General features: G+C 41.8%; 1 non-coding gene across 1 annotated transcript; it reads right to left on the bottom strand.

Moving 5' to 3' along the window:
• Positions 1 to 7,895: 7,895 nt before the first annotated feature.
• LOC118717844 lies at positions 7,896 to 8,096 on the bottom strand. Its single transcript, XR_004987608.1, has one exon. It is a non-coding gene; the product is annotated as a small nucleolar RNA SNORA74 (small nucleolar RNA).
• Positions 8,097 to 8,564: the final 468 nt, after the last annotated feature.

Raw genomic sequence — 8,564 nt, 5'->3', positions numbered from 1 at the left:
CCTCTGGCCAAAAACTCTGTGAACCCCCAACCCCCATTCAGCACAACTGGGTGCTGGTTCCAGCCTGTCTGGCACCTCCAGGGGCCCAGAGTTGGAGTGTCCCACGTGGTGGTGGCTGTTTAATAGTATCGACCAAAATGTTTTAGGATAAGTTTATAGGGATTTTGTACTTTTGAACGAGTAGTGGTATAAAAATGTGTTTACATTTTTGTGAAGTGTTGCTACCAGAACGGTTAGTCCAAGGAAAGGTTTATTATTGCTGAGATATTTAGGAAGGTTGTAGAAATCTGAACCTACAATTACTGATTTTCTAATTTTACCCTCATTCCACAGATGTACAATAGCTAGGAGAGCCAGAAAGGGGAGGTGAAATCCCTGAGACCACAAAGGGAATCCGGAGCAGAGATCAAATGAGAACCCAGGGCCAAGTGCTCCTTCCACTTTGCCTGTTGGCCTGTGTAGAGCCAGCTGAGGTTAGAACCCTAGAGCTGTGAACCTAGGAGATCTTAATCCTTTAAAATCTTTTATTTACAAATATCTCCTCTTATGATCTATATAGCATTATTCATTATTTTGCAGTAAGTAGATAGCAAAAACCGTTTTAAAAAGAAAATTTGCTGGCTCATGTCTAAAGTTTATCAAGTCTGAACCTTTATGACGACATCAGCCTTGCAATTTGAATTCTTCCAATGCAGCCTGATGCTGTGGACCTGAGGCACCCTGCCCAGGAGCCTCTCTTCATAAGTTCCTGCTTTGGCCCCCAGCCCTCCCCTCCCCAGCCCTGCCCCTCCCCACCCTGTACTGCCCCCCAGCCCTACCCCACCCCCAACCCTGCCCCATTATTTTTTCCAAACAGACCCGCATCTCCAAAGAGCAGTGTTCTCATTCAGGAACTGGTAGAGTGCAAGAATGCTTTTCAAAGGGATTTCAAACCCAAAGCACTTTTTTTAGTTTCTCAGAGATAAGTGGAATGTCACTAAAACATGGATACAAAATGCATCTACACTAAAAGAGTTCCTTAAATGTTTTTAAATTTTTTCCTATTATAAAATAATACAGGATCTTGGGTAGAAATTTTAAAAGAATAGTATAAAGTAAAAGAAATAACATATTTCCACAATCCAAGGTTAACCATTGTGAATATTTCAAATTATTCCTTTGATCTTTTGTAAATTTATATATTCAATACCATTTTGATGTGATACTATTTATTTATTTTTAATATATTTGTATTGACTTCAGAGATGAAGAGGGAAAGAGAGATAATAATGGGTGAGCCGAAACCGGTTGGCTCAATGATAGCACTTAGACTTGTGGACTGAAAGGTCCCAGGTTGATTCCGGTCAAGGGCATGTACTTGGTTGAGGGCACATCTCCAGTAGAGGTTGTGCAAGAGGCAGCTGATCGATGATTCTCTCTCATGGATGTTTTTAACTCTATTCTCTCTGTAAAAAAAAAAAATCAATAAAATATATTTAAAAAATAATAATATGGATGAGAAAGAATCATTGATCAGCTTCATCCTAAAAGCCCCCTACTGGGGTTGGACCCACAGCCAGGGCCTGTGCCCTGAAGGGGATCAATGCTCAATACTGAGCATGTCTCCAGGGCAAGATGATACTATTTATTACCTGTGTATCCTGATTTGTTTCTTTTAGTTATGGTGTATGCATTCCACTACATCTATAACCATTTTTTCCATTTAGTAAGGCACTGTTTATTTTTCCCAGCTTATTGAAAAATAATTGATATACAGTGTACAAGTAAGTATAAGGCAGAGAGCACAGTGGTATGATTTACACACACTGTGAAATGATGACCACATTGGGTTCAGCTAATATCCATCGAAGATGTGACAAACCAACATTGAAATCTCTAATGTAATCTGACTTAGTTTTTTTCTTCAAAGGCAAACCTACAATTCTTACTGTTGCAAAATGTTGTGCTATTGGCAAAATGAGCTTGTGCTTGGAATTAAAGCGCAGGGTGTGGTGGGTCTGCAGGCTGGGGCTCTACAGCCCTGGCCTCTTGCCCTTGACCTCTGCCTTTCACATGCAGTTCCTTTCTCCTTCCAGACTTCACATGAGGCTGCGCATGGATGTGCTGCCCCTGCTGGGCGGGCTCCACAGTCTGTCTTCCCACCACTGGGTGGCAGAGGTGAGAGCCCACTGTGTCAGGCTGTGGAGCATATGAAAGCATACACCTCAGCAGCTCTGGGGGTGACCTCAGCACCACCATGTGCAAGCCTGTGCTGGCCTCTGGGGTGTGCTCTACGCAGGCTCAGCTCACCCACAGCTCCTCTCCCTCTGATTCTCAGCCACCTTCCTGGTCCTTCTGCTAGGAGCTCTGGTTCACTCAGAACTGACTCCTCTCCCCCACATGAGCTGTGTTGAAGCTTCATATAACAGGATGCTTTTCAGGGGAAACTGGCAAGAGAAAAGAAAAAACAAAACAAAACATTAGCAGCATTTCCCCCAATACTTCAGAGTCCAGGGCCCTGTTTTCCCATGTCCTAACCAGAGATGGTTTATTTCTCAGTATTTGAGAGGCTAATCCCCAGGCCATGGCTTTAGAGCCAGGCCAGGAGAGAAGAGGAAGGGTCTAGGGCAGCCCCACTCTGGCTCCCACAGGCCCCTGGCCCAGTCCCCTCTGAGTCATTTTTGTCCTGCTCACAGAGCAGTGCTAGGACTCACTGCCTTCAAGACGAATCAGCTCACCACTGCGCTGGTCACTTGCCAGGTTCTCACTTCTATCCCGTCTCCCCACTGCTATTTCTCTCCGGAGTCCGAGTTACTCTTCTGTCCTGAAACCGTATTGTCCTCATCGGGTGGACAGCTGGCCATTGACCTGCTCCATGTCGGTGGCTCCAAAATGATGTGTTCTATTCCTTTGAGAAGAAGAAATGGAAGGAAGACAATGGGTCTAGACAGCACGTAGAAATGCATGGGGAGAGGTTTCTTTTCTCTAAGTACTTTGAAGTGCCATGTGGATTGGCATGAGGTACTTTTATTTTATTGTTCTCTGGATGTTCTTCCTGAAGGAGGTGACTGCATTGTCTGGCTGCTCAGGTACAGAAACAAGAGGGTGAGTGTGCTGTCCTATGTGCCAAGTTGCAAGGTGTTTGTGGTGTTTCTGCGTTTCTGAGCCTCTCTCACCATGGGAGTCAGGTCTGGCCAGAGGCAAGGATAGCCATGAGTGGCTGTTCCCAGGGCTTCCTGACAGCACTCCTCTGTCCGACCTCTACCCTGTGGTCTGTGCTCATTGCCAGCTGAATCCACAGCCAGGGAGGCTGGAGCCCGAGTCACTGTGTGGAGAGGACAAGCTTTGGTGGCTTCCTGGCCCACGTCACGGTACACAGGAGCAAGATTTTACTGGGTTCAGACACTGAAATATCCTTCATGACAGCCCACATTATTGCCCTAATGTCTCAGTCTTTGACGAACAATTAGACTCTCCCTGACTGGACCACAAAGTAAAGTGGTGAGCGATGCTCTGTCTCTCATCTTTGGTTAACCCCCTAAAAATGGGGATGTGTTGATTTCACTCACCAGCATTACTTTTTTTCATCTTCCAGTAAAGTTGACAGATAAATTGGAGCCATCTCTGGAAGGAGAGAGCATATGAAGACAAGGTATTATTATTATTACCTTAATTTGAGAACCATGCTGCCGAGTACACACAGAAAAATTGTTTACCCTCCCTGACCTTTAACCAAGTATATGTGTCGTTTCTGGAGTTGGGATCTGTAGATGATTAAAAAGCACGTTCTTCCAATGACAACACTGCCTTCCTTCATCCTTGTCCTTGGGTAGCGTCTCTCAACCCAACCAAGACACCAAGAAGTGAATCTGCTCTGTGGACAGGACCCTGGCCCAGCGTTCCTGGAATGGCACAACACGCCCATCCTTGTCACTTGGGGGATGTGGTTAATGAAGCAGAGAGTCACTGTGGGAGGACTGTGCTGCCCATGTTGTGTTTGTGAGAAGGTTAAAGGTTTGGAAGCTCCTTTAAGAAACCATGTGGTACAGTGAAGGAGCTGTTCCCACTAGTGGTCGCATAAGGAGTGGCTGAGACACAGCAGCTTATTAAAGGCTGAGGAAAGCCTGTGATGGTATGAGAACGTAGCTGTGGAGGTCACTGGTCTGGTGGTTGACTCACAACCCCACTGACTCCCAGTTCCCCTCAGCAATTCCTTATACTCAGCCCTGGCCCCAGCTGGACTTTCTGGGCCCGAATCTCTGAGACAAGAAAACCAAATCTGGGTCACCCCTTTTATCCTTTAACCTTTAAAAAAAAAAAAAGTAATTGTGGATTCACATTATTTGTAAGAGATAATGCAGATGTGGCCCAGCTAATCTAACCCGGTTTTCCTCAATAATATCTTCTAAAAAGCTCACAACCAGGTTATTGGCTTTGACCCAACCACCCAGTAAGGACAAGCTTCCTGATTCCCTTTGTGCACATTTTCTCGTGTGAGTGTTGAGTCCTGTGCTCTTTTATCACGTGCATTGGCCATGCTGTCCAGATAGGGAATAGCTCTCTACCAGATTCCCAGCACCGAGGAAAGTGCCTTCTATTCTTGTTTTTGTTGGTACATTTTTATCACAGAAAAATATACACAATGAAATTTAACAGTTTAACTGTTTTTCAGTGTGCAGTTCAGTGGTGTTAAGTACATTCATATTGTGGGGCTGCTGTAACCACAATCATCTCCATCACTGTTCTCATCTTCTCCAACTGCAGCTCTGGCCCCACAAAACAACAACACTGCATCCATCCCACCTCTGCTACCCTCTATCTTACCTGTCTCTATGACTGACAGATCCAGGGACCTCATGTGAGTGGGGTCACACAATATTTGTCTCTGTGACTGGTTTCTTTCACTGAGTCATGTCTTCAGGGTGCGTCCAGGTTGTAGCGTGTGTCACAATGTGCTATTTTTCTAAATTGAATTTATTGGGGAGAGATTGGTAATAACATTATATAGCTTTCAGGTAAACAATTCTATAGTACATCATCTGTATGTTGAACTGTGTGTCTCACTGCCCTTGTCCCTCCCCCCAAGTCAGATCTCCTTTCATCACAATTTATCCTTTCTAACATCTCTTCTACACACACCCCTTTCTCTCTGAGAATCACCAAACTGCTGTCTGTGTCTTTGAATTCTTTTCTTTGCTTAACACCTTCACCTTTTTCACCTAGTCCCCCAACCTCCCTCTCCTCTGACAACTGTCAGTCTGTTCTCTATATCGATGATCCTGTTTCTATTTTGATGTAGTTTAATTTGTTCATTAGATTCCACATATAAGTGAAGCCATAAGGAACTTGTATTTCTATGACTGGCTTACTTCCCATCACTGAGCATAATACTCACCAGCTCCATCCATGCTGTTCCAAAAGGAAAGATTTCCTTTCTGGGTGTGTGGGTGAGTAGTATTTCCGTTGTGTATGATGTAGCACAGTTTGTCTCCGCTTATCTGCTGCTGGGCACTTGGGCTGCTGTGAAATCTTCACTATTGTAAATAATGCTGCAATGAACAAAGGCGTGCATATATCCTTTCAGATCAGTGCTTCAGATTTCTGCAGATATAGTCTCAGAAGGGAAAATGGTAGGTCATCCTGATTTTTAATTGTTGAGGAAACTTCATACTGCTTTCCACCTTCATACTGCTTTCCACAGTGGTTGCACCAATCTGCATTCCCACGTGGGTTCCCTTTTCTCCACATCCTAACCAGCACTTGATGTTTATTGATTTATTGATGATAGCCATTCTGACAGATGTGAGGTGATTCCTCACTGTGATGTTGATTTCTATTTCTGTAATGATTAGTGATGCTCAGCATCTTTTTGTTTGTGTAATGGTCATCTGCAGGTCCTCATTGCAGAAGTATCTATTTGCCCATTTTTAAATTGGATTGTTTAATTTTTTATAATGTTGAGTTTTATAAGTTCTTTCTAAATTTTGGATATTAAGCCAGCCGTTACCAGCTGTATCATTAGAAAATATGTTCTCCCATTCAGTGGGTTGTCTTTTCATTTTGTTGATGTTTCCTTTGCTGTGCTAAACATTTGTTTCATGTAGTCCCATTTGTGTAGTTTTTCTTTTGCTTCTCTTGTCCAAATAGATATATCAGAATAAAAAATATTGCTATAAGTATTGCCTTTATTTTCTTCTAGAATTTTTATGGTTCAATTTTTACAATCAATCTTTAATCCATTCTGGCTTTACTCTTCTATAAGGTATAAGAAGGTAGTCTGCTTCCATTTGTTTTTGTACATATCTTTCCAATTTTCCCAATAACATTTATTGAATGGACTATCTTTAGCCCATTGTATGTTCTTGTGTCCTCTATCAAATATTGAACATAAATGCTTTGGTTTATTTTTGTTCTTTTTATTCTGTCCAATGACCTATATGTGTGTTTTATGCCAGTACCATGCTATATTTATTACTCTGGTCTTGTAATATAGTTTGATATCAGGTAGCATGATTCCTCCAACTTTGTTGTTCTTTCTCAAGATCACCGTTTTTTTTTGGTTTAATTTTGTTTGATTTATGTGAGTGTGTGTGTGTGTGTGTGAGTATTGTTTTTTTCTCTCTTTTTTTTGTACTTCTATACACATTTTTGTGATATTTGTTGTAGCTTTCTGAAATATGCCATTGAACATTTTAATGTTGTTATTTCCTTATCTGTGAACACATATATGCCTTTATTTGTATCTTTTTTGGCTCTTTCCTTTTTCTTTCTTTCTTTCTTTCTTTTTTTTCTTTTTCTTTCTCTTTCCTTTTTTTTTCCCTTTTTCTTCCTTTCTTTCTTTTTCTTTTTTCTTTTTTTTATTATTCCTTTCCTTCCATTCCTTCTTTTTTTCCTTTCATTTCTTCCTTTGTTTTAGTATGTGTGAATCCTCATCATAGGATATTGTTTCCTTTGCTTTTTGAGAAAATGTGGGAGGGAGACAGTGAGTAGAGAGGGAGGGAAGGGAAGAAAGGAAGGAGGGAAGTGAGAGATAGAAAGAAAGAGAGAGAGCTAGAGCCAATGATATGAGACCCATGATTCATTGCTTCCTGCACTCACACAAATGATGACACCAGGAATCAAAACTGTAATCCAGGTATGTACTCTTGACCGGAAATGGAACCTGTGACCATTTGACACTCTAACCATTTGGCAAAACTGATCAGGGTTTCAATTTCTTTTCTTCAGTGTCTTTTAATTTTTTGAGTACTGGTCTTTTACATTCTTAGTTAAATGTAATTTCAGGTATATGTCTTTATTCAAATATGAATGAGATTTTTTTCTTAGTTTCCTTTTTCAGAGGTCATTATTGGAGCGTAAAAATGCAGCTGATTTCTGGATATTTATTTTCTATTTTGCTATGTTCTGAATTCATTTATCAGTCCTACAGTTGGGTGTTTTTTTGTTTATTTTTATTTTTATTTTTTTATGGAATCATTTGGGTTCTCTGTATACATTATGTCATCTCCAAATGATGACAGTCATTCTTCTTCCTTTCCAATTCAAATGCTTTTCATTTCTTCTAATTGCAGTGGCTAGGACTTCCAGCACTATGTTGAGCCCATATGGTGGCAGCAGACATCTCTGACTTGCTCCTGATCTGCAGGTGTGATCCCGTCATCATGTAGTGAAAAGCAGTCCCCTCATGCTTGGCGGATTTTAGCAGAGTCATCCCTCCATTTCCATCCCGAGAGAACTGCAGCTCTCTGCACCTTCCCACCACAGGCACGCTCACTGGCTTCCAGGCAGCACTGTTCTGCCTTCTTTCCTGAAGGCTGGGTGAGCCAGGCTGGCTGGAGTGCAGGGAAGGGAGGATGGAGGCCCCTTTGGTGGGTTGAAATGCTACTAGGACCTTTAAGGCTTAAATTTATTTTTTCAGTGTCTGCTCCCACTCTAGACCTAAGCAGCCAAAGTTGTACTTAGCTCGCTCTCATGGAAGCACAGTTCTGCCTTGCACCAGGCCCCATGTCACCAGATCAGTGCAGGGAGCAACTGGAGGAAGAAGACAGGGCATTCCTCTCCCAGCAGTGCAACACCATCGCAGACATGATGCCGCCTGGAGAGCTACCAATGCTGGAGTGAGCGCTGAAGGCTTTTAGGCACAGAGTGAAATGATCTCCTATCTTTTCAAGATCACTCTGATTTGCACTTTTATTTTACTTAAAATTGTTTTACTAATTTAATTTTTTCAATTAGAGATGACGTTCAATATTAGTTTCAAATGTACAAAATATTGATTAGACATTCATATAACATATAAAGTGATCACCTGATAAGTCTAGTATGAAGTATCATTTAAAAGGTTATTAATCCTATTCATGAGGGCTCCAACCTCATAACCTAATCAACCTCAAAGTTACAGCTTTTATTTATTTTTAATCAAACTTATTTGGGAGACATTCATTAATAAAATTGCATAGGTCAAGAGTGCTATTTCATAATGCATCATCTGTGTACTGTACTGTGTGCTCACTGCCTTCAAGTCTCCTTCCATCACCGTTTATCCCCTTTATGCTCACTTTTCCCTCTTTCAACCCCACACTCTG

This window comes from Pipistrellus kuhlii, unplaced genomic scaffold, assembly GCF_014108245.1.
Source record: "Pipistrellus kuhlii isolate mPipKuh1 unplaced genomic scaffold, mPipKuh1.p scaffold_m20_p_13, whole genome shotgun sequence".
Taxonomy (NCBI): Eukaryota; Metazoa; Chordata; class Mammalia; order Chiroptera; family Vespertilionidae; genus Pipistrellus; species Pipistrellus kuhlii.
The sequence above is the reverse complement of the archived record's forward strand: the minus strand, read 5'-3'. Positions and strand labels throughout refer to the sequence as shown.